The sequence below is a fragment of the Thermobia domestica genome, chromosome 11 (genome assembly GCF_964235325.1).
Source record: "Thermobia domestica chromosome 11, izTheDome1.hap1.1, whole genome shotgun sequence".
NCBI classification, from domain to species: domain Eukaryota; kingdom Metazoa; phylum Arthropoda; class Insecta; order Zygentoma; family Lepismatidae; genus Thermobia; species Thermobia domestica.
This window is the reverse complement of record NC_137464.1, coordinates 55,224,643-55,252,589: the sequence shown is the minus strand read 5'-3', so window position 1 is coordinate 55,252,589 and position 27,947 is coordinate 55,224,643. Positions and strand designations below refer to the sequence as shown.

Below are 27,947 nucleotides of genomic sequence, written 5' to 3'. Positions count from 1 at the left end.
ACCATGTACAGTGAAGAAGTGTGTCTCCTCAAATGGTTGGTCGCTGGTGCTGCATGTTCAGCGAAAGAGGGCAGAATGTGGAGGATAAGGTTCAAGTGGGTGTCCCTCCATATTCTCAAATGAAAACAACATTGCTAGAGTACAGGACATGGTGTTAGCGGACAACCGCATGACGGCGTCAGACGTGGCGTACATACTGCGTATTGGTAGTGCTCAGGCCCATCACATGCTCCATTATATATTGGGTTACCGAAAAGTATCCACAAGATAAGTGTCGAGAAACCTGACCCCGGATCACAAGAGTGCAAGAATGGAATGATGTGGTACACGCGAGAGGGAAATGAGTTCCTATTCAGAATCATTACAGGAGATAAGACATAGATGCACCACTTTAGGTATACCCCAGAAACCAAGGCCGTCTCAATGACTTGAAAGCATCCTAGTTCACCAGTGAGGAAAAATTCAAGCTTTTATCCTCGACAGGAAAGTTTATGGCTACAGTGTTCTGGGACGCGAAAGGTGAAATTCTTCTTGATTTCTTCTATGAAGGGACCATCAGTGCGACACGCTACTGCGACACCCTCACAAAACTCAGGTCTGCCATTCAACGAAAGATATCAGGGCTCTTGAGTGAAGGTGTGCTCTTGGATGACAACGCAAAACCACATATAGTAATGCTCACACAGGATCAGATTCGTCGCTTCGGATGGAAGAGATTGCATCACTCTACTTATGGAACCGAACTTACCCCATCGGACTTTCATCTGTTCCTTGCATTGAAAGCTGCACAATTGGAACGACACTTCTAAAACAATACTGATGTGAGTAGAATGTGTGAAATTCCTTGTATCGTAGAGCACTGAGTTTTATCCGACTGGTTTCTTCAAACCGATTGAGCATTATGACAAATGTCTCAATGTCGTTGGCAATGTGTTGAAAAATAGTGCATGGTGTATAGTTCATGATATATATATATATAAGTTTCATTTAATAAATAACCGAAAAAGCTGTATAAAAATTTAAAACTTCTTTATTTTCTTCTGCTTATTTTTTCTGGTGTGTTACAATTATTATCGATGAGAGTGATACGCCTGCCTCGCAAACGGCAAGTTGGGAGGCACCCTTGCAAGTGAAACAAAATGGCGGCACCCTAGCAGGTTTGCACCAACGTGAAGCAGAGAGGGTTGAAACCAATGTAAATTCATAGTCGGATGACAGTGCAATATGGTGAAAGTTATGTCGAACACACGACATGCTTCATCTCCAAAACCCACAAAAGTGCAAACTGAAAGAAGTGCTGGTAAGACCATGTTGACTTTGTTCTGGACCATAAGGGAGCAATTCTTGAACCCAACAGGTCAAGATGTAAACAGTGCTACGTACGCAAACCGTATGCGTGAAAATTTGAAACCAACAATTTTGAAGAAGTGGCGTGGACTAATGTAAAGTATAGTACTGTTAATGCATGACAACGCAAGGCCAGATACTGCTAATTTACATTAGATACCTCAAAGACTTGAAGTTTGTCTCCTTGCCTTCCTTACCATCGTTCCCCGCATCTGGCACCTTCAAATTATCACATTTTTAACTCACTAAAAGAAGCTCTTAGTGATTCAAGGTTCGCTGATAATTAAGAAGTCCAGACAGCAGTACATAACTGGTTACATACACGCTCCCAAGAATTCTTTGCACGCGGATATAATGAAAAACTTGTCAATCACTGGCATAGGTGCATAGAACTTGAGAAAGAATATTGAATGACCCTTACATACATACATACATATATATATAGAGGCAACCGAAAAATTTCTCTCGCTTTTTCGCCCACCATCTTCGAACATCGGTATGTGAACTAAGACGTATCTGAAAGATCCAAAATAGTCCCCATCAGCATCGACGACCTCCTGCCAACGTTCTGGAAGCCCATGGATTCCATCGCGGTAGAACTTGGTGGGCCGTGAAGCGAAGAAATATCAAGTGCATTTTGCACCTCTACTGGCGTCCTCTAAAGTGATTGTCCAAGGAATGGAATATGTGATAATCGGAGAGTGCAATGTCCGGGAATATGGTGGATGCAATAGTGTTTCCCATCTGAGGCGTGGAATGATGTCCCGGGTGATTTTAGCCACATGGGGCTTGCCATTCTCCTTTGCGATTCAGAAATGCTGGCTCCAGAGTTTTAAGTTTTTTTTTTTTTTTTACTTGAACACGGCTCAACTGCTGACAGTACACAGTTGCATTGATGCTCTGACAGCTGATAGCAGCTCCCGATGCACTATGTTGCGAACAGTCCACCAAACAAACACACAAGAGGAACTTCTGGTGCAGTGCTGGTTTGGCTGCTTTGAAACCGGTTCATGGGATGCTAACTAATGATGACGGCGCCCTGGAGCTTCGTATAGGACCCACTTCTCATCACATGTCAACACTCTGTCCAGAAATGGCTCCTTCCTCAGACGAAACAAAAAACAAACTAGGTGACTGCCCGCGTTTCCTTTTAGCTCGGAACAAATTATGTGGGAGCCACCGACCTAACTTATGGAGATGCTGCTGAATGATCTCTCAACTTACACTGAATTGTAGTTCCAGTTCCTCACATGTCTGGCCACTTTTCGCCTTAATTGCTGCCTGAAGATTTTCCCGACACTTGTACGTCTTCGAGTGTTTCGTCACCGTCTTTAAACTTGTTAAACCACCGCTGCACTGTGCACGTAATCAAAGGCCTGGCATATGTTCCACCCTGCTGCAGCGGCGTTTGACTCCAGTTTGAACTCGTACAGCATACACGCCCTTATGATGCTCTGTAGAGATTCCATGTTCACTCTGTCCTTACGCAAGCTCACGGTGTAACTGAACTGCCACAACCAGGTAGTATGTTGGATATACCGACATCAACAAATGACCTTCTCCTTATCTCCATTCGCATTTAACTCACGGTGTGAGGGCCAATTGAACAGACCTCCACAAAAAGCGACAGAACTCTTTTGGTTACTTTTATATCTATATCTATATCTATATCTATATCTATATCTATATCTATATCTATATCTGTATCTATATCTACCTATCTATCTATCTACATATTAATATATATATATAGGAGTTGGACAAAAATCTAAAACGTTTACAAAAGTGTGAAAATCATACCTAGTATGATGTGGGGCCTCTTTTTCCGTCCAAAACAGATTGGATCCGACGTGGAATGGACGTATACAGCTCCTGAATCGTGGTGTGTGGAATTTTGTACCATCAAGGAACAATATTTATTTATTTATTTGCCAAAGTTCAGATACAGCAAGGCAGCCATTTTACACTGAAACTATATAACATAGAATATAAAATTAACAATAACAAGTATAAACAAAAAGCTATATAAAGGTCCATAAGCGTAGCAATAACAAATTGAAATAAAACTAAGGTTCCATAAGTGTAGCAATAATTTCCTGTCGGAAAACATTCTCAGGTTTAAAAATACCCACGTCAGAAGCAATGGAGTTAAATTCAGAAGCCAGTCTATAGAACAAAGAACGCTGAATAATTGATAATCGAGGCGTGTTGCAATGAAGTAGTTCACTATTTCTAGTTGTTCTTGCAGGTACCCGAATATTAAATTTAGAGATTAGTTCTTCAGTTCTAAGTTTCCCATTTAGAATTCTATGAAGAAACATCTTATCAAATAGCATGCGACGAGATGAAGATGTACGGATGCCAAGAACAGTCAACAATTCAGGTTTACTTAAACAGCGTACAGAAGGTATTCTTTTCCTGACAATGGCAAGAAAGAAATTTAGAACTGAGTCAATGCGAGAGAGATTTGATACGCTAGCCATATCCAAATGGTGGAACAGTGCTCTATTTTGGTTGAAAGGAACGTTTTATAGAATATACTTAAGGCTGTAATATCCCTAGTCTCTGTAAACCTGTACAGGAGACCTAATAATCGCATAGCACTCTTGGTCATGGCAGTAATGTGATCAGCAAACAGAAGTCTTTCGTCGAACCCAACGCCGAGATCCTTCTGAGATGAGACCTTAGCAATAGGATCATCTCCAATGAAGTAGGTAGAAGGGATTTTGTTTTTCTTTAATGAAAATGTAATAGTAGAAGATTTTAAGGGATTTACTTTTAGATTCCACATGCTACACCAGTCCAGAAGATCTGAGAGGTTTTTTTGCAGTTCAATCACATCTTGAGCTGTCCTAATTTCCCGAAATAATTTGCAGTCGTCAGCAAAGAGAAGAATTTTGGTATCAGATAACTTAAGATAAGACGGGAGATCATCTATGAAGAGAAGGAAAAGAAGTGGGCCTAGAACACTACCCTGCGGAACACCAGAGAGAACAGGAACAAAATTCGAAGCAGATCCAGAGAGAACAACACGTTGTTCACGTTCGGTGAGATAGTCTCGTAACAATGAGAAGAAGTTGCCGTGAATATTAAATCTATGTGCTAGTTTGTGAAGAAGAAGCTTAGTGTCAATGCGATCAAAAGCTTTAGTTAGGTCTATATAGATTACATCAAGTTGTGTATTATTGGACAGAGATTTAACTGCTTCCGAAAGTAATAAAGATAAATTTGTGATAGTAGAACTGCCAGAAAGAAAACCATGTTGAGCAGGATCTAAGTAGGGTGAAACAAATTTATGCAATCTATCTTTGATTATTTTCTCGCACACCACAGAAAGGATGGGCAAGAGAGAAATGGGTCTGTATGATGAAACATTGTTCGCGCTGCCAGATTTCAAAATTGGTACAATATTAGCCTGTTTCCACGATCTAGGAAAAACACCTTCACTAGAGCATCTATTTAAAAATCGTGATAAAGGGTTGGCCAGAGATTCTGTAGTATTACGTAAGAAGATTGAACTGATATTGTCAGGACCAGGAGAACGATTCAAAGGTAAAGAAGACAGAAGATGCCTTACCTCATCAGGAGAAGTACTGAGTGAAGACAACGACTGTGAACAAACTTGCTGAACAGGGGGAAGCGGCGTAGGAGTAGTCTGAACACAAAAATTCTTGTAGAAATAATCACTAAAAATATGAACTCTATTTTCACCAGTTGCTACAATCGAGTCGTGAAAAATTTCTTCAGGAATGCGGGAAGCACTTCTTCTTGAATTTATGAGGGACCAAAATCTGTTTGGATTTGTAGAAATATCAGATGTTATACTGGCAATATAGTTTTCATATTTTATTTTAAGCAACTGTTTTGAGTAACGTCTTATCTAAGAAAATTTCTTATATGTATTCTCATTTGGATGTTGCTTCCACAGTGACCATGACGTTTTTTGTTTTTTAAAACGGATCGCGCCTCCGAATCAAATTGGGCAATGAGTAGAACCTGGTCCCCCAAAATGGCCTCATACTCCTTAGTATTCATCATTCCATGCAGGGCTATGATGGGAACTGCAGAAAACCACGATATCACTGTCCATACTGTAACAGAATCACCCCCATGCTTTACAGTTGGGAGCAGACAGTCTGTATCATAGATCTGCGACGGTGTTCTCCATACGTAAACACGACTGGTTGTTGGAAACAAGGTGAAGGTCGATTCATCGGACTACATTACGTGTTTCCATTGCTCATGAGTCCATGCCTTGTGGTCCTTGCACCACTGGATACGCCTCTTCGCATTTACTGCTGTGACTGGGGGATTGGCGATAGCGGCCCTGCCATGAATTTTCATTTTATAAAGTTCCCGTCGGACTCTGTTTTCGATGAAACCAGGTTCTATAGGCCGGAATTGAGTTCAGACATAATTTTCATTGCAATGGTATTCTTTTTTAGCTGCTACAATCCTTTTTAATGCACTCCGGTCCCTATCTGACAGAATTGTCTTTCGACCCCACAATGTTCGCCACTGTTGTCACTGAAGCTCAAAGCAGACGGGCACCAACGATCATGCCTCTTTGGAAGTCTGTTAGGTCGCCCATTTTACCGCACCACTTTCACAACAAGACACTCACAGGTGAACTGCTTACTGCTAACGGAAGATGAAGATCCACATGACACATTGAAAACAAAAAACGATCGGCAACCTGAACACGTGTTGTACAGTGGAGGGCCAAATTTACGTGTCATGTATGAAGTGTTTTAAGATTTTTTGTCCACCTCTAGCCCGGATATATATATAGGGCCGGATCCAGGAATCTCTGAGGGGGTACACCAATAACTACCAGTACATTTGAATTAAATTTGAGTTTTCTAAATGCCTTTAGGCATCTGTGATGTGATTGAGGAATTCCTTTAGAAATGCTAAGTGTCTGGTCTCTAATTCTTTTCCTTCAACCTTCAGAAAATTGACTTAAACTATCGATTTTGCCAAACTCTCTGCTAGCTTCTCACTTTAGGTAGTGTATATTTGCAACGGAAGGGGGTGCACGTTCACCTTTGTATCTCCTAAATCCGGCCCTGTATATATATATATATATATATATATATATATATATATATATATATACAGGGTGGGCCATTTTAATTAATCCACGGAAATATCTGAAAAATGATAAAACATAGAAGAAATGTTTCAAGTACACATTATATATTGCTAAGGGAAAAACCCAATTCCGCCAAAAGTACCCCTCCCCGCCCCCCCTAAATGGGGGTAACGGGTGGTAACTTTGAAATGTCAAATGGGAACATGGGTCGAGTAATACCTCGTTCGAAAGGTCTTGGAAAACTAAGTAACGCTGTACCAAAAGATGTTCCATATTGTGCACCGGTTTCAAAATGGCCGCCATAATATGGTTCGGAAACTCCAGTACCCGTAGTGTGAAAACCATGGAAGGTAAATGAATGGAACAAAATTGAAATACGTAAATATCATAGGGCATATCGAACGGTGTGGTCCCTGTAATCCCAGTGGCCTCCCTAAAAGGGTCTTGGGGGCTAACTTCAAAATTTCAAATAGTAACATGAGTCGAGTGGTACCTCGTTCGATAAATCTTGCAAAATCTAACATATTGCAGGAGAAAACGATTGATGTGAAATGGCAGTGTTCTCAAAAGGCCGCCGAAACATAGTATCCGTGTCAGAGAAAAGGTTTAGTACCCGTAGTATGAAAGTGATTGGAGATAAATCAACTAAAGGTATCCGGGGCCAACTTGAAAATTTCAAATAGCAGCTTGAAGCGAGTAACATCACGTTACATAGACAAATTAATATCAAACAGCTTCTGTAAGAAAATTTTCGACATAAGACACCGTTTTCAAAATGATCGCAAAGACATGGTGACTGTGTCTTAAAAAACGTCTAGTGCCCATAGTATGAATACGGTTAGACATAAATGAAAATAACGAAAATTAAATAGGAAAACCACGGAGGCGTTCCAAGGCTCGAGAATAATACAACAGAGATAAAAATATTAGAGTAAAATTGCCATAATGTATAGAGAGAAATCCAAGTCCTGCGAAATAATCTCTCCCTGCGCTCTGTATGTGAGTGGGGTGGAAAGTAAAGTGAAAGTTCAAACGAGAACTCTACTTTAATTCGTAAATTAAGGCTAACCTTACAAATAAGTATAGTGTGGTTGAAACATTTGTTTGTAAGGATGACGCTGTAGTGACTAAAAAAAGAGAGACTTTTATGCAATGCGTGCTGGTTATTCAGAAAGCATTTCGGGGATATACGTACACACCGTTTCGTCCCTCAAGCTCACAATATGACATGAATGGTAATAGTTAATCAAAATGTAACTGTGGCCATCCGTGTTAACTTAGTGCACCAATTCTCTATGCATGAAGTCTGCCTTCCAAACAGCATTGAGTAGGTCAAGCGTACGCCCGAACCGTTGTCCGGTCGGACATTGAAATTTTGAAGTTAGCCCACAAGACCCCTTCAGGGAGGCCACTGGGATCACAGGGATTACATCATTCGATATGCCCTATGATATTTACGTATTTCAATTTTTTTCCATTCATTTACCTTCCATGGTTTTCATACTACGGGTACTGGAGTTTCCGAACCATATCATGGCGGCCATTTTGAAACTGGTGCACAATATGAAACATCTTTTGGTACAGCGTTACTTAGTTTTCCAAGACCTTTCGAATGAGGTATTACTCGACCCATGTTCCCATTTGACATTTCAAAGTTACCCCCCGTTAACCCCATTTAGGGGGGCGGGCAGGGGTACTTTTGGCGGAATTGGTTTTCCCCCTTAGCAATATATAACGTGTACTTCAAAAATTTCTTCTATGTTTTATCATTTTTCAGATATTTCCGTGGATTAATTAAAATGGCCAACCCTGTATAGTAGGTGACTTGTGTATCTTATTCCGTAGCTCATTGGGTCCCACTACTTTTTTATTTTTATTTTTTCATTGATCAGACAGGACTCCAGTAAACAGGAAAATATAGTTACAGTTTAAGGTGTGATTCGATATTCTGCAAGTATTTATATATTTATTGTCAAGCGAACAAAATGAAGTAGAATTTTACAAGCGTAAAACTGTTCTAGATTTTAGTATTAATAAAAACTACGAATAAGTTTACAGCTCAAAAATAAATTGAATACTCTTCAATTGTAGTCCTTAATTAGCTATGGTCAAGAAGATGGATTTAAGTTGTTTTGTGTGTGGTCAGCACATTGGTTTCCATCATCTTTAATTCTGGAACTAAATATAACTAATTTTATTTTTCGTTTAGAAATAAAATAGTCACATTTACCTCGAAACGAAACAGGCATTACATTTCGTTATATAAAGAAATGAAAAAAAAAAAAAAATACATTTATATTTGAAAATGTCGGAGGTAATTTGACAAATATTATGAACAATTCTATAATATGTAGAATTAAGCAATGGTTTATAATAAAATAAACTACAATGAAATGCAGGGTATATGAAGTTAGCAAAAATATTTGCCTCTATATGCTGAAATACAAGTTTATTGAATAGATAGGGAAACTTCACCTTGAAATATACACTATGAATTTGATTCTCGATAGAATTTGAAATATGTTAAGATCATGGGATCATTTATCATAGGATCATGGTTTATATCTCATTTTGTTCAGAATAGAACATCCTTTCCACCTGTACTACTCCTTTGTCCGTATTATACACCAGAAACAGGAAAATCGAGGAAAACAGGGAGATTTTTCGATTTTTCGAAATTTTTGTGTCCCTCTGATCCGAGCCTGGGTTCACATAGGGATATGATTTTTTTTATGAAAATACGTAGTTATATACACAATATTTGTACTAAATTTAAATCCTGCAAAATTTAAATTATATATATAATTTACCTCATCGTTACTATTTGGCCTAGAGTCATGGTTCAAACGCCATTTTCTTCAGTATAACAAACCCTTTCCAACGATACCACTCACATGTCCGTATCATACACCTGAACCGGAAAATTCGAGAAAACCCGGATTTTTTAAAAAAAAAGAATTCCCCCGAAACACTTCACCACTTTGGCCAGTGGCGGCTCTAGCCCGGGGCCGGAGAACCTAGATCTAGGATTCTCTGAGGGGGTGCATCAATAACTACCAGTACATTTGAATTAAATTTGAGTTTTTTAAATGCTTTAGGCATCTGTGATGTGAATGAGAAATTCCTTTGGAAATGCTAAGTGTCTGGTCTTTAATTCTTTTCCTTCAACCTTCAGAAAATTGACTTAAACTATTGATTTTGCAAAACTCTCTGCTAGCTTCTCACTTTAGGTAGTGTGTATTTACAACGAAATGAAATGAAATTTTTTAGTTTTAAGTCCCAGGGTTATAACGGTTAGGCTAAAGGAGACGGTGAGAATGAGAAATGAATGAAATTGTGGAATGAAGAAAGTGGAAGGAAACCCACGTACACGGTGTTTGTCCACCACTAAGTTCATTTGGTAGGAGCAGGGTTTGAACCAGGAACCCATGCACCAGAGGGGAATGCTCTACCACTGAGCCACCTCGGATGATATATTTACAACAAAGCGGGGGTGCACGTGCACTTTTGCACCCCCCTAAATCCGGCCCTGCCTAGGACCCCAGTTTTTTGAGTGAAAAAAATATTTATTATTTATATATTTTTGAAAGTTTATAGTAAAGTCATGATATACTTATCATAGTATAGGGTCTGGCTGGCTCCCCGATTTTTTACTTTCTACATCCGACACTGACTCTGGCCCGGCCCTGGGTTCACGTAGGGATCTGAAAATTTCTTGAAAATACGTACTTACGTACACAATGCATGTGCAAAATTTCAATCTTGTATCTTGAAAACAAAGGGATGAAAAATTTTTTGAGTCTGAATTTAGGCCACACACACACGTATAACTAACCGGTTAGCGTACGCGCCTTTGGTGTGGGAGACCCGGGTTCGATTTCTAGTGGGAGCTCATGTGGTTTGGATTCCACGTTAATCAGTAGGTCCACGTCTCACTGCTGAACAGGACATTAAACTCAAAATCAACTCAATCATATTATAAAAATTTATTGCGTCGTTACTATTTGGCCTAGAGTCATGGTTCAAACACTATTTTCTTCAATATAACAAGCCGTTTCCAACGGTATGACTCACATGTATGTATCATACACCTAAATCGAAAAAAAAAAAACGGAATTTTTTCTTTAAAAAAATCGCTCCCTCGGAATAGTTGCGACCCTCAGGCTCGGGCCCGAGTACACATAGGGATCTAAAAAATTGAGAAATAGGCCTACTCAAAGGTGCACACAATCCGTGTGCAAAGTTTCAATCTGGTATGTTAGAAACTAAAGGCTTGAAAAAGTTTTGAAATTTCCTCAAGGATAAGTCACTTCTCTCTGCCCCCACTTGGCGTCACCAAGACGATCATCTGGTTCCAAAATGCATCCTTTTTTTGACCAATAAAAAAGCCGGCCTAAATACCTGTTATAGAACCTAAATAAGCGCTCAAAGACAATACTTACGCCATGGTATCTAAGTGTGTGTGTGTGTGTGTGTGTGTTGTATGTTTAAATACTTGGGACAAGAATGTATATTTTATCTTTTAATTTAGATATATTCTGTGGGCACAAATACAAAAAATGAATTAAAAACCCCAGCAATAAAATGACACTCGTCTTTCAGCTTACGATTAACGATTCTTAAAGGTAACACCGTTCTATATTTTCTGCCACGGGCGTGATAATTGCAAAAGCCGCATAATAAATAGTTATTTTCCATTTCAAGCTCTTTATTTTAATACGGCGGGAACACTTATTACCAAAAAACAGGAATTGTACTTTCACGAGTGGCAGGTAGAAACGCACACACACACAAACCACAAGCAAACATCGTGGCCCTGTATTTTTCTGAAATAGTTCACATAATCTCCGAAAGATGTCAGACTCTATTGACCTCTGTGAGGGATATCTCCGAGCGATATCGCCGTGTGTAAATAGAAAATATCTCTCTTGTATATGATAAAAAAATCTCTACCCCTGATGATTTATCATCAAATCTAAATGCCGCCTTAGACACTCTTCCTTTATTCTTAAAATTTCTTCTAGCGGTTTTTCTTATCTGTGTCTGTGGGAATATCAGCATTTATTTCAGCGACCGCGAAAACTATGGATTTGTCACTACTATCGGTCATTTTTACATGTCTCGGTATACCCCAACCCCGCTGTCCCCCGGCCTGCAAACAATGGTGTCTGAATTTGCAGGTCATCGCTAATGAAAGTGTCACCATTTATCTTAGCGACCGCGAAAAGTATGGATTTGACATCAATATCGATCATTTTGGATTACTTTTACATGTCTCGGTATCCCTCCCCCCAGGTGACACGCGGCCCGCACCCGAATAGGGTGTATTTGGAATTTAATGCGATCGGAGTTTCACCATTGATCTCAGCGACCGCGAAAACTATGAATTCAACACTAATACTTATACATGTCCCAGTAAACGACCCCCAGAGACCCCCTGGTTCAAGTTTTCACAAAAACGCTTCGCCTTGGTCTGGGGCCTGGATCAAGGTACCCGCGACCAAAATTTGGTAACTCTCGGTCAACTTGTCGGGTCCCCTGAGACCAGTGGCGGCGATTGGACGTTGAAAGGGGGGGAAAGACATGATCTGAATATTTGTATATCAATCTTAGTTTCCCCGGTTCTTTCTAACACTTTCTTTGACGAAAGGTTTGTGTAACTAATAGGATACTATCTTTTTCGTTTAAAATACCGTACATCGTATTTCATATTTTATTAAGTAAATTGACAAGAGCAACGCAAGTAGGTACTAGCCCTTGTACTCTTAAACAACGAAAATGTAAGAAGAGATTTGATTCCTTGCTCATGAATGTCTTAAAATTTTCTCTGGAAAATTGTGTCGTCAGATTATTTAATAACAAATTTACAAAACAAATAAACAGAAAGAATAACATTAACATAGTAATGAAAAACGAGTCTTGCTTTGTAGAAGTTATATTGAAACTGGGGATTAATGAACATCTTAATTTTTAATTCCCCCACATGCTATTAAATGTATATTATTACTCTTAGAAAATGAAAGACAGTAAAAACTACAAGCATATGCTACGACATTTAAAGCAATATTTACTTTTGCAACTTCCCGAAACATGTTTGTAGCCATTAGGTGCAGTTTTCACTTTCTTGCAACACATCAAAACACAATACTTAGTATCACTCCACACTACAGTTATACAAAATAATCCTAAAACCTAGAATTATGTTGAATTCACTAAATTTAATTGTATACACTCGTACATCCCTAAACACACCACTTCACTCGTATATTACACTACTAAACAATGGAAAAGGTGGAAGTTTTTTTCTTATTACACTCATTTTAATCAATATTCCTTACTTTAGAAAGAAGAAAAGATATTTTAGGAACTGTTAATTTTTGTGCAATTAAAGAATACCTCGTGATTTTTTTTTTTTTCGAAATGTTCTCTCAATTAGTTTTAAAGCGGCTGACTAATATATCGCGCTCTTGTAAGAAGGGGGTATAGAAGCAAAACCTGCTAAATCTATTTTTGAATTTTGTCTGGGAACGAAGAAAAAGTGACACCCTCATATTTTCAGAATTGTTGAACAACTTTTTTTGTTTAGTGGTTCATTTCCCTCATTTGTATTAAGTAGTGACCACTAAACCAAAAATTGTGCAACAGTTTTGAAACAAAAGGCCTTCACTTGTTCTTCGTTTCCCGACAAAATTGGAAAATGGATTTATCAGGTTTTGTTTCTATACCCCTGAATTGAAAGAATACTAGAATTGTTGTGCTCCAATAGGTTATTTTATTTTATTTTTTTTTTCGTGGCAATTAAAACGCAATTTCTGAGCTTTCTTAACTTTACGAGAAGACAACCAATACCTACTCACGCAACGGCAAATATTATATGGCACCATTTTTTTTCTATGAAACAGTAATACATACAAAAACTTTTTCATTTTCAAATGAAATTATGTACATTAATGGGTTACTTCAAAAAAGTGAGGGGCGACTGCCCCCCTAATCACCGCCCATGCCTGAGACCCTCCTGGGTCAAAATTTAAAAAAAACGCTTCGTCTTGATCTGGGCCTTGGACCAAGGTGCCCGTGACCAAATTTTGGTAACTTTCGGTCCACTCGTCTTGTCCCCAGGCCCTACACAGACAGACAGATAAACAAACACACAAACAAACGTTTTATTTTATTTATATAAGATTGTTAATTCTAATTTTAAACGTGACTCTTCACTAAAACATAACAATTTTCATTGTTACCATATGTTTCCTAACCACGTAGGAAAACAATGGCTATCCAATACTTGTCTACTAGTGTAGTTGTCCCCAAGGGTGCCGATTTCTCTGTAAATTTGGAAGGGGGGCATTCAGATGCAGAACTCATATATGAGGGTTTTTAAGACAAATTGCATTCAAATTATGTCAAATATGGTATATTAATAAATACAATGTGGGGACTCACATGAGCTTTGGGGGCGGCCCCCCTGGGACCGTCGCCCTTGGTGGTGCTTCCTACGAATTATAAATGAATGACTTAGCTTACTTCGAGTGGATCACTCAAACAAGAAAGTGTTATTTTGACAGTCGGAAAAATCGTGAGAAACAACGTGAAAATTTGCGAATGTATGAAAGAAAAACTGCCAGCGCCTCGAGAGAATTTAATGCTTCTGCCATCTATCAAGCGTGATGCTAACTACGTCTATTTTCAAAGTTCTCTCACAGGCCAGTAGATGGAGGATGTGGCGAACAGACATCACATCACAGAAAAAGTGAAAAATTATTTTTCTATTATTTTCTTATATTTTTTGTAAATATTTTTTATGTTGATGCATTTTTAATTTCAGCTACAGACAATAATAAACAAGAAATAATAATCAAAATAATAATTAAAAGTAAACTTCAAACAGTCGATTTCGTTTTCAAGTATATCACTAATTTTGCATTTCCCATAGTTCTGTGCATATCATCATAACGATTCATTCATGTGTGTATGTGTGCTCTGTGCTGTAACCCGAATCAGTGAACGACAGCAGTTTTAATTTCTTGCGAGGGGAAGCGGAGAGCCATAGGAAATTTTTGGGAGGCTATTTTTGTATAGCAAAAATAGTATAATACTTTTATATTATTTGTCCTATATTACAATACAAGATGCCTGGGGGAAGATGATGTTACATGGCAGGGGCTGATAAATGACGGACTTCTGTGGGTAGTGGTGGGTTGTAATACTGCTACTTAGAGCTACTTTTAAAAGCTCCAAACTCTGTGATGTGTTTTAATAATAGTAATATTTGAGTTTTACGTCAAACGGTTAGGCTAAAGGAGACGGTGATGATGAGGAATGAATGAAATGGTGGAATGAAGAAAGTGGGAGGAAACGGGAGAACTCCGAGGAAACCCACGCACACGGTGTTTGTATACCACAAAGTTTTTTTTATATTTAAAATAAGAAAGTTTCCTTTTCTGGAGGAGTGATTTCCCCGAACACCTCCTGGATCCGCTCCTTCTATATGGGGGTGTTCGCCCCCTTGCCCCCTCTAGTGTTTTCACTGACCCAAAGAAATATGAGTAGAATGGACTTCGTAGCATACATTCATTTCATGAGTAAACAATTGTTATTAGCATTTCAGAGCTATACGATACTTTACCCTAACGTTAACAAATCAGTATTGTGTGAAGCCTTCGTATGTTGCAATTAATGTTATTCACGAGACGAGACGAGACATTAGGTTTTTCTCGTCTCATCTAGAATTTCTTATAATGTCGTTTGTGTACAAAATTGGTGCTCTAATTTTTTCTTGATTTCATCTCAAAATTATAATCAGAATGCTTTAGAGTCATAGGTCGACGAAGGGACATATAACAATATTTAAGCGATGGTATTGGAGTATGTTGTGTAATGGATTGCGTATCTATAAACAATGATAAATGTTCTTCATCTTGTTCGTATAATCACTTTGAAAATTTACGCTATGCTAGCGTTTCCCAACCGGTATGCCGTGAATGGGCCGTTGGTGTGCCGCGAGGAAATCGAAACAAAATTATTAATTCTATAGAAATCAAATTGCAAGACATAGTGGAAAATGTCTGTTTGTATTTTACATTACTGTGAATCTCTACTATGAATCTACAATTTTAAGTTTAATACCGTGTTACTTTTCTGTACATTTTTTAATGTTGAAAAAAGTATTTGCTTTGATTTTTATGACCATTATTGCTTCTTTATTGTTGCAGACTATTGCGAAATTTTAAAATATTATTCAATCCTTTCGACAAAGCAAACAAGCGTACAAATTACCTACATTTGTGTTTTAAAAGAGGTTTGTTTGTTCGTTCATTTAATGATCTTCCTTCTTAGTGAAGGGTTGGATACAGTTTTCGAAAAAGAAAGCGTAGTGTTAAAAACCTGAGTCCAATATTTCATTGCAATTGTTTTCTATTTTTAAATTAGAGTGAAAAATAAGCATAATGATTTAGCACGGAAGAAAACCAATGATCGATCTTTCTTCTCTGTGAGAAGAAGATCAGTAATCACAGAAAAAATACCACAGTATTTTATATTTACAAATAATGATAATATCTATGAGTGTGCCGCGAGAATTCAAGTTATACGAGTGTGCCGCAAGTTGAAAAAGATTGGGAAACGCTGCGCTATGCGCTATGTAACACTAAAAAAATGTCTGAAAAATAAGACTTGGGTGAATTAATGTTTCCCACAGGGCAGTGAAACTGCTCTTTTTGTCTTGATTACACTGGGGAACAACATTTTTGTTGCATTGATACCAACATCTCGTTTACTCGAATTTGGATATGCTGATTTCAAATAAGAACTTCATTTTCGTGCGTAAGCTCTAGTTTTTTTGTTTTTTTTTTTTTTTTTCAATTCAATCTTTTGTGTTTTTAACTATAATGTCAATTTATGGTATTTATACATTTTTACAATTGGAGCTTGTCGTAGTGTGGAGCAATGCACTTTAAGAAATCTGGTAATATAGTCTCTAAATAGACCTAAAACAAATGTATTGGCAAGAAAATTAATCTATACATTTAGAAAAGAGTGTAAATACATTACAATATGCAAAATATATACAGAAAATATGCAAAACAAACTCATTTGTTTCCAGGCATTACGTATGCACCCACTATGAATATGAATGTAAGTATTTACGCAGAAATTAACGTATATGTCCGAATACAATGCACGTGTATTACAAAAAGATATATTAAGCTTTGCAAAATTAAAGAATTTACATAAAAAAAATTGGAACTATGCAGATTTCAGTGGTACGGTATTACGTACAAACCCAATAGAGTAGTGTACAAATGTAAATTTAAGTCATTTACATAAGAATGGCACTTCGTCTACATAAGAACCACTTGTATTAGAAAAATGATGATATCGATCATTTACAGCTCATAAATATGCATTATAGATTAGTACAGTGGTTCTCAAACTTTCCGATAACGTGGACCCCTGTTCATTCGGAAAGTGATCTGCGGACCCCCTTGTAATGCTGTCTAAAATTTCACACGGTTTTAAAAATATACTAATTAGAATTACTACTGACAAGAAAAAGATCAAGCAAAATGATGCAATAAGTAATTTATTCTAAAGATAAATGATTGTTTCGTAATGAACGAAATTTCAATTGAAGATAGAGTAACTTTCAAGTCTGAAACTCAGTTTTTTTTTTTTTTTTAATGGAAATCCACTTGATAAACAATGTTCTCAAATGTGGGGTCACTAATGTGAGGAATGAAATTCTTTGTCTTTTTCTTTTCCATAATTACATTGAAATCTGGAATAAGTTTTGTCACCATCAATCTTAGGTCCAATTCTACATCAAGACAATTTCGTTTTAAGGTTTTAATATTGCAAAGAACAGAAAAGGTCTGCTCACGTAAGTAAGTGGTAGGGAAAGGCGTCAAACGTTGAAATGCATTTTTAGATAACTCTTCATACAACTCACACGCAGAGGTAAAAGTGAGGGGCTTTCTACATTGGTGAAAGAATTTTCAAAACTTGCAGCTAATGCTCTCAAGTGTCCTACAAGTGTTTTGTGCATTTCAGCGGAGTTTTTTTTTTTTTTTTTACCTTAAGTATCAATGAAATCCTTGAGCGCTGGAAGTGATGAATAGTTGTTTTGTACTCGTACTGCCCACAGCTGCAGTTTCTTAATCTTAAAAAAAAAAAAAACTTTTTGCGTAACAGCTGTGAGTTCCATTTTATTACAACACATTTCAATTTTTAGATGTCGCGGACCCCCAGGGGTCCGTGGACCCCACTTTGAGAATCACTGGATTAGTATATTCCTATAGGAAAGTATTTGTCTGTGGTAATTACACACACTCTTACATCTAATATAGAAATATATTTAAGGCCTTTTCCCTGAAAATATCATATTTATCTAGACACAGACCACACTAATACCAAAAGAATCTCATATGAAGTCATGGAAAGTTCAAACACTTTCTATTGTGGCAAAAACTTGTGGTTCAAGATGTTGCGCTTATGGGAAAACACGGGACACTCTCGTTTGATACTCCAGTAGAAATCATCGCCCTTGATAACGTTCTTCCATCGTCTTCGGGTCTTGATGGAAACGCTCTCCCTGTTCATCGCTACAATTTCCAAGGTTCTCAGAGAATTGGTCAAGGTAACTGTATAGAAAATGAATCTTCACACTCATGTTGCACCCAAGATCGCGAAAGGCCGATAACGTTCTCTTAATCAGCACTTCATAGTTATCCAACTTTTTTTTTGTCTAGAAAGTCTTTTTTATAGCTTCACGAAAGACAGACATGTTGCTTCCTCCTTGTAGTTCATCTTTTTGGCATATTCCTTATCACGCAAAAGAACACGAATCTGAGGTCTACCGAACACGCCTGCTTTGATCTTCTCGTAAGGCAAAGCAGGAAATTTAGAAATTAGATACTGAAAGTAGTCGTCATCAGTATTTAGTGCCTTCACGAGCTGTTTCATCAAGCCGAGTTTGATGTGGAGTGGAGGATAAATGATCCTATCTCAGCTGACAATTGGTTCATTCACAATGTTTGGCATTCCTACTTTCAGAATGTCACGGATAGGCCATTCCTTTTGTGTCCAGTGGTGCTCTTGAGCTCAACTGTCCTACATACATAGATAGCACGGATACTTCGTGAAACTTTTCTGTTGTCCAAGCAGAAAGTTGGCCATTTTGAGACAACAAATTATCCACTCTTATGCTCCTCGTACTTGAGTAATTCAATCACAAGTTTAATATTGTTATATTCTTCTCGCAAATCCAGCGAGTGATCAATTGGAACCGATTCATAAGCATTACCGTTGTCCAAACGAACATACTTCAGACTACACTTCAAACTATCGATAAATATCCTCCATTCTGTTTGACTATAAGAGGACCTAATTCTGTTAGAAGATCATGGATATCATGGCAGTAAACAAAGTTGTTATTTTCAGAAAAATAGTCTATAAAACCCTTTTTCCGCTTTCGGAAATATGACACTCGTGCCGAACGATGCAATAGATTTTTTTCTCGCAGTCTGGAAGCTAATAGTTCAGCAGCTTTCTTGAAGAGACCCAAATCGTGCATTAAGTCATTCAATTCAGGCTGATGAACTGCTGAGATGTAGATGACTGTTTAGTGTTGGATGAGTTTTCAGATTTCATAGCCGTTTTCATACACCTCATCAGAAGCCCTTATGATACCCCCTCCCTTTCACTTTCTTCATCTTCGAAAGAGCCTTAACTATTAGAAACTGGAACCGGAAGTTCATCCGAATGAGGGATTGGTCGAATTGCTGAGGAAATAATCGGATACAAAATATAAGTTCGGTTTTTCTTACCCTTCATATTGATCAGGCAAAAATAACGGTCACCTAGATATTCCTTCTAGTCTAGCAGCTAGGAGAGTCCTGTTGGGAGTTTGAGAGCCAGAAGGTTTGTTTGTTTTACCGAGTTCTACTATATTTAGTGTTTAAAAAAAAATTGGTCACATGTTCTGACTCATGGTCATTATTGCGCAATGGCCGCCATATTGAATATTCCTTTCGTATTCACTACATTTTTCTTAAATACATCTAGCTCAAGCTGTAATTGTCGCAAAGTTATCAGTTATACCTCGTTCGATTTGCAATAGTATAGGCTTTTAGGTGACGTTATTCACTTGTCAATAATACACACAAGAGGGAGGTAAAGGAGGAAAATTTTGAAAATTTCCCTCAAAATTTTCCCTTTTACCGATTTTTTGCTATTGTTATATGGCAACGCTGCGTTCTAGGCGAGAAAGAAAAATTACATATATTTCCTGTAAAGTTATAAATATATGCTGAAAGTTTTGTCTTGATTGGTTAACTAGCAGAGGAGTAATAAAATATTTTGTATTTTATGATTTTTGTCGCTCTAACAATCTTTAGATTTAATGAAAGTACTTTTGTCACCTAGAAAGACCTCCAGCTCAGACTGTAATTGCCGCAGAGGTACAAATAATATTTCGTTTTATAATTTGTTTGATTAGAGTAATAAATGTTGTGGATTAATCTAACATATGTGCCATTATAACTTATGATAAAGAAATATAAGGGAAATAAATATAAAATTCACACGAAATATTTTCCTTCAATGACGTGGAAACACTAAAAGATAGACGTGGAACTATTAGAAATTCACTAAACATTAATACCCAATGTTTAATTCACAAATGAAGACATAGATTTTTTAAAAATCGTAACATTTCATTTTTCGTAATTAAGAAATATGTTCCAAATTTGATATCAAGTGATATTTTCAAACAGCAATTTATTCTTCTTCTTACATAACAGTCCACAAATGTCTGATAAACTGACACTTTCATCCCACATTTACACACATATTCTTCAATTTACATTTACAGAATGGACAACACGGTATTTGTTTCACTCTGCAAGGACAAACATTAACTTTTGCACATGTCTTGCACATACAAGGAGAGACAAATTCAGGAGGTCTGAAATATCCAGTCGTTATTATTGGCTTAAGATATCCTGCTTCTTTTATGTAACCATACTCTAGTGGATTCAGTGGTTGGGCTTCATCCAGCACAGTCATCCATATGTAGCACTGAAGATATGCACGCTGTATATGAAAGACTATCGTTGATGATGGTGGACATAGTTTAGAAAAGTTGATAGCTTTTGCTTTGTGGTATTGTTCAAATCGTACCATATCACAGTTTGTTTTTGATGAACCAAGTACTTTTGCGATCAAAAGCTCGGCATTTTGTATCATTCCTTCATCCAAGGGAGCAACCCCAAAATTGTTCAACAGGGTTCCTGATGTCATTGCTGTTTTAAGTGCCATAAGTTTTGTCCCAACCTTACTTGGGTCCAAATTGTGAACAGCAGGAAGGACATATAAAAGTGTGTTTTCCGTCATTTTGTGAAGTGGTATATACCTCATAGATGGTCGTGTGTCTTTGACAACCCACAGTTCTTTCAGGCCACATTTTTTATAACTCTTTTTGAAATGATATAGTGCGGAAATCATAACATCTGTATCTACTGAGGCAATCATAACTCTTTGAATGGAATCAGTTTCGACCATGTGTTGGATGTGTTTCATGATTCTATTATCAGTTTCCTCACATTCACAGTAAAGATCTGGTACCAAACTAACAGATCCTTCGGTTAATTTCAAGCATAGCTTTGGGTTATGTTTGTGACCTCCTCCCAAATACAAAGATTTCATAGAATTTCCTTGATCGACAATCCACTCAATGAAGAGGTTCTTGCAAACGTGCTTTGTTCTGGCTTGAAGCCCAAAAAGTATCCATGTTGACAGGAAGGGATGCATTTGGGTTACTAGGAATCACATTAATAGGATCAACATTTTTTTGTCGTCTCAGTCACTCACAGTTTTTTATACCTTTATCTTGATACAAGTCAAACACTATGTCAGTGCGCAAACAACCTTCGGAGAGTTTTAAAAATATTTTCCACAAATAGTCAAAGTAGTCTCCAAACGTCTTACACATAAACGTGTATTAGACTTTTCGCGCGTACACCATAAAGTCAATCACCATTGCTGCTCTCGTTTCCTGCGTTGGTAGATGATTAACTACATAATTCTTATTTAAAAAGTGGTTTTCAATTTCTCTGCTGAGTTGTGCTTTATCTGCTTTCTTTAAGAACCCATTATCTGTTAGATAATACAATGTAGATGTAAGCTCGTATTTTAGTACTGTCTCAATATCAAAATTTCTTGAACATGCTATTTCTATGAACCGAATAGCATTATTTGTTTCTTGGTGTGCCGTCTCGGTTGCAGATATGTGTTTCTTTGTCTTTGGAAATTGTTTATGTATGGGATCTAGAATACCTTTGGGTATGCCAATAAGCCTTTCTGGAACGAAGTTTTTGTAGCTAGTATCTCCTTTTCCTTGTATAGAGAGTAAGTACTCAGCTATTACTTGATCAATTTTTGTTCTACTTATAATGTTACAAATTCCACAACTATCAACTTTCGAAAAGGGAGTTCCTCTCTCAAGCACAAGAGTTATCATCTCTGAAATATTTTGCTGCTCTTGAATTGTTAAAGACTTCGAAAACTCATGATGAAGAGCATATTCATCGTCTTCATTAAGGTCACAAAACCGTCTCAAAAAGTATGTTATATTTTCTTTCTCATGTTTGATAAGATCGTGTTTTGTCACGGCTTCTTTTCGTCTGGTTACTCCGATTATGCGTCCAGATCCCTTGGCTGGCTTATTGTAGTGTTGCTATAATGCTTGATCCAATGCAACGCTGTTAAATCTATTGTTACTATGTTGAACTGTGAAATGACCGTTCTTAAACTCATTATATATCATAGGATGTTCTTGTTTTAGTTTTAAGCAATCGTGGTAATATAGAGTACACCACCGTGCATAATTTGTTCTGTCAAATGAGAAGAAAAGTGGCAAACACTCTCTTAGGCTCAACACATGCAAGTCCCAGTTATTTTCTCTGTCCGCTCGAATTAAGTCTCGGAGAAGAGGAGCAAGTGTGGAGACAAACTGATCCCAATAAGCAAACATTTCACTTTTTTGTGCTCCACTGTCTCTAAATTTCTCAAAGTCCATTCTGATGGCACTCAGATTTTCGATAGCACATTTAGTTTATTTAGATAAACTTTGTTCTTCACACACTGATAACTGTATGCGTTTTACTATTGAGAACAATTCGGAGTATTTAGTTATGTTAATCTGTTCCATGAACGCCTTCCACTCCAGTGTTTCCATTACTTCACAAAGCATTCCTATTGCTCTAACTCCCCTGCTATAGTGGTTTCCTTTTAAAGCGCTTTCAGCAGTGTGTGGACCCGTGGTTTCAGTCTGAACAAGAATTTCCAAAGCTCCACTGCTCTTGAGGTATAGACCAATACATGCAAGCACGACTTTTTGAAGATGAAATCCTCCAAGGCCAAGAAATATGTTGGAAAACTTTTCGGGTTGAAGAAGCTGAATTTCTTTAGCTATATGATATGCGCCTTCATCACGCCACAGTGAACTCTCTTTGACATTTAACTGGTGCAAGATATCTTGGAAATTACATATTGTTGTATAAATAGAGTCATACTGAGTTGCGGGGTAGGGTAGTATTGGAGTATATCCCGTAATGGTCCTGTGAGATGGATGTTCAGGCAGTGCACTCATAAAAGCGTTTCTAGAGGGAATCTCAACTTCCTGAGGGAAATCTAATTGAGGTACGTTGGATTTTTTAAGAAATCTTGAAAGACACCATATGAGATCTAAATTTCTGCCTGGCTGTTTTATTTCATTTGCTATAATTAGGTCATTGCTAGGAACGAAAGTACTGATGATACTGCACCTTGTTTTTGGCTTTGTGTAGTACAATAGTTTTTGGGTATCTATATCTTTAGTTAGAGTTCGTGAAGTGACATCAATGCCAAACATTCCCAGGTATCTCTCTGGACTATCAGGTTCTTCTAACGAGACGTTAAGTTTATCACTCAATTGATGGTCTTCAAACAAGACAAGTACTGTGTCGTGTGTTTCATGCATTCCTGAAAATGTTTCTTCTCAGTCGAAATTGTCCATAGCACCTCGAACAGGAATGTTATATACTTTATAAGGAAGAAAATCTGGAATCACTTACCTTTAAATCATTAATCTTAGCTTTATTTACGACTTCGACGTTAACCTCGACTTTTGGTCATTGTCAAGACTCCAACAGTGCTGCCAACCTACGCACCAAGAAATTTCCTCTTGTATTTACTGTGCTACAGAGAAAAATATAAACTTTTAAGCGTATTTTCCATATTTTTTTATCCTTCCCATACACACTTCTGGTAACCACCTAAAGACCTATATCATTAAAAGTAGATCTTGATATTATTTGTATCTCTGCGGCAATTACATCTGAGCTGGAGGTCTTTCTATGTGACAAAAGTACTTTCATTAAATCTAAAGATTGTTAGAGCGACAAAAATCATAAAACACAAAGTATTTTATTACTCCTCTGCTAATGAATCAATCAAGACAAAACTTTCAGCATATATTTATAACTTTACAGGAAATGTATGTAATTTTTCTTTCTCATCTAGAACGCAGCGTTGCCATATAAAAATAGCAAAAAATCGGTAAAAGGGAAAATTTTGAGGGAAATTTTCAAAATTTTCCTCCTTTACTTCCCTCTTGTGTGTATTACTGACAAGCGAATAACGACATCTAAAAGCCTATACTATTGCAAATCGAACGAGGTATAACTGATAACTTTGCGACAATTACAGCTTGAGCTAGATGTATTTAAGAAAAATGTAGTGAATGCGAAAGGAATATTCAAGATGGCGGCCATTGCGCAATAATGACCATGAGTCAGAACATGTGACCAATTTTTTTTAAAACATTGAAGGTAGTAGAACTCGGTAAAACAAACAAACCTTCTGGCTCTCAAACTCCCAACAGGACTTTCCTAGCTGCTGGATTATTCGGTTCTCGTCAAACCATGGGAAAGCCGAGAGGCATACCCTTTTGCTTTCTTTTATCCAATCTCCTAAAATTTTCTCACAATTATGATACAATATGAGGAGCCCAATTTTTGTCTTGGTCGCAAGTCTTGAAAATACGTTCTGTAGGCATGCCTAACAAACGCTGTTATATTGCGCCTTTGGCGGGGAAATGTAGCAGCAACATACATAAAAAAAAAATATGTCAGGTTTATTTCAAAATTCTGTTTACCTGTAGAAGCCATGATATAATCTGAAACACGGAATAGAATTTTAAAAATCAATATTATGAATCAATATTGATTATGAATCAAAAGTATAAAGAATCAATTTCTGTTGTTAGAGTAGGTTTAACTGAAAACAAATGCAAAATTACAAATAAATGATGACTTCTCTACAAAATACGGAAGTTCCAAATTGCATGAAAATTGTAGCATGCGTAGGGGAATGGATTTCGATTCAGTGGGCAAAAAACATATAGAAATAGCTTTAAAATCTTATACAACAGAAAACTTTTAAAAAATTGTTCCCAGTGTTATTAGCAGCACGGTCGCTCAGCTTACCTCTGGTACGTGGGGTCACTCTTACGATCCCCGGCCAAGTAAGTTTATGATGGACAATATTGTGTCCATGGGTTTTCTCAGGATACTCTCGTTTCCTTCCACATTCTGATTTCACAAATTCTCCCATTATCATTCACTTCCTTTAATCATCCTCTCCCTTAGCTTAAAGGGCATAATGGTGGGACATTCAACTGAAAGGTTTCATTTTTATTTTTATTATTATCGTCTCGTGACCAACACTGCTAGGACACGTGCCTTGTGGGTACGGCGTTCGATTGCCGGTAAAATATCATTGAACGCATTATAGTGGCTCGGATTCCACCTTAAAACTGTAGGTTCGTATAACCTTAGTGATTTAAAAGGACACTAACAACCAAACCGAACGCAAAGAAAGGGTATCTCGGCGGCCTAAACTTCTATGCTGTAACGACTATTGGTTAGGTTACCTTCTGTGCGGTTCCTTCGAGTACACCATTATTTCTGCTGTTCGATTGTTTTGTTATTACGTTCACCGTCACTTGATGCGTATACGCGTCCATCAGTGTAGGATAGGGGAAGTACTTAGCAAAGCCAGCGGCGGTCCTCTCACTCGCCCATTGTAGCCAGATTCATGACAAATAAACTCTGGTTGACATTAAAAAGGGATCATGTACTAGAAATGTCAGTTTCAGTAGTACATGCCACCTTTAGAGGGTTTTTGCTGCCATCTAACGGCGAGATGTGGAACTTCTACTACATTTTTTCAATAGTAGAAAATAGGGTGTGGAAAGCTATCGTTGAAGTCACCGTTACATAGAAGGTGTTAGCGAATTGACATAATTGTTTTCGTGCCGTGATAATCATTTGCCTGTCTATTGCAAGAAACAGAATTAAGATTCGTTTAATTCAAGTGTCATCGTGTGGACTATCTGCCGGACGTAATTTGACGCTACCTGTTAACAGATTGATTAACAAACTTGGTCAAGATAATTGTTCTAGCTATCTATAGCGAATAAAGAATTCAAAAATTCGTTGATTTCAAATTGATTTGATTTTTAGTTTATCGTCCCTTTCACCAGTGAGGCTATATGAGATGTGAACCTTCAGCGTGACGTGGGATTGGAATCATAGGAGCTCCGCCGGGAATCGAACCGAGGTTTACCTACTCCAACGGCGCGTACATTAACAACTTAGGCACTAGCGAGCACTCAAAAATTAGTTTCCCGTTATAGAACTATCGTGTGAAGAGACGGGTATGTACATCCGTACGGACGGATATACTAACATTAGAATATTATAATTCCCATTTGAATGATCCTAATAATATCCCATAAGTCGTTTTTGAGAAAATCGGTCAAGAAAAAAATCATCCTTTTTCTATTTTTCTAAAAAAAATAAAGAAAACTTAACGTTGAAATTAAAGATTCGTACCATATTGTTTCGTTACTTGAAATTTTACTGTTTCGTAATTTTAGAAAATTGTTTAATGATATAAGAAATATACACTATACTGAAACATTAATTTCTCTGAGTATGCTAAAGCAATAGAAATACCTGAATATTTTGCATGTTACTCAAATCTCGATAGTAAGTGAAAACTACAGAAGTAGAGATGCATCTTTTTTATTTATATTCAAGAAGTACCATAGTTTACATAGAGTTAACTTATGAATCATAAAATATTCCATTTGAATATTAAGAATTTTGAAATAAGAAGGACCTGACAAGGAGGAAAACTTCCGTGCATAATGAACTTCTTGTCAAATGTGTTCCTGGTAACTGGTAAAATAAAAAGGCATAACTTACCATTTGATGGATCAGGATTTTGGCACAATGTTGACCATAACGATTGCTTCGAACTTTCTCAGGATTTGACGTGACTCTATACGGTCAAATCGTTTACGAAGTCTAACCAAGTTTGACCTTTTGTTTACTTATTGGTAGGTTTATATATTTTTCCGTTTCGCTTCTCATATGCATGTTTCCTGTTTTGTACCCATTGTTTTGATGTTTTCACTTTCTTGAAAGTGGACTTGATTATTTTTCTGGAAATTAATACTTTTGCATCATATTCACAATAATCTAACAAATTTTAATATACAGTACATAGATTTTTACTAATTTATATCACAATAATGTAGAGTTGTTTATGAAATATTGATTGTGGTATGTATGTAAAATCGTTGTCGCTGTTTTCGAGAAAATCGCAAATTTCGATTTTGATCCTTAAAAAATTTGTTTCATTTTCGGGAATAGAACGATAATAGGTGGAGAGCATATACAGAAAAAAAAGTGACAATGTTTCGTGAAACAATTTTTCTTTCTGTTATTGTTATTTTTTTTTCTTAGCAGCCAATAACTAAAGTTATCAATGAATTTATCAGTTTATGAAGAAAACATTACTGGCCAATAAAACTCATTAATTCTCTGCCGATTTTTCCCAGATATCACAAGTGGAATAGACTAGCCACAATCCAAGTATACTACAATTTAGACTTGATACTGCCTTAACACCAGATAAACTTTACTTAATGAAAGGAGTGGACTCACCACTCTGTTATTACTCATTGGAGACAGGTTAGCTAAATCATAAAACTTTTCAGTGCAACCTTTATGCCGTTTTCAGATAAACTATGCTTAAATTAAACTATATTCACCTCTCTCGATATTCAGTTTACCTTGGCAAGCATTTTGTTTTTGGTAATATAATAAATTAATTAAGAAAATGAATGTAAATTCTTAAATTTAACAAATAAAGGTCGAAGACAAAATAAAGTACGGATTTTAACACTTATTTCTTTGATTTAATTGATGGAAAAAATCGAGCTCATTATCAACAAATAAATTCACAAAATTGTAAAATACTAAATAATAGCAAATTTTAAAAAATTAATGCCTACTAATTAAATTGAATAAATCAGTATATATATAAATTAACATGTGTAATGGGAAATGCTCACACCTATCCTGCACACATTCACTGAGAAGTGTAAGAAAGAAAG

At 37.0% G+C, this 27,947-nt stretch overlaps 1 long non-coding RNA gene across 1 annotated transcript in view; it reads right to left on the bottom strand.

The window, feature by feature from the left end:
• The window catches only part of LOC145664073 (uncharacterized), a 249,632-nt gene that overhangs the window by 26,128 nt on the left and 195,557 nt on the right, over window positions 1-27,947 (bottom strand). Inside the window, exon 2 of the long non-coding RNA XR_014127323.1 lies at window positions 3,148-3,319. This is a non-coding gene — a long non-coding RNA (uncharacterized LOC145664073). The remainder of the gene's footprint in view (window positions 1-3,147; window positions 3,320-27,947) is intronic.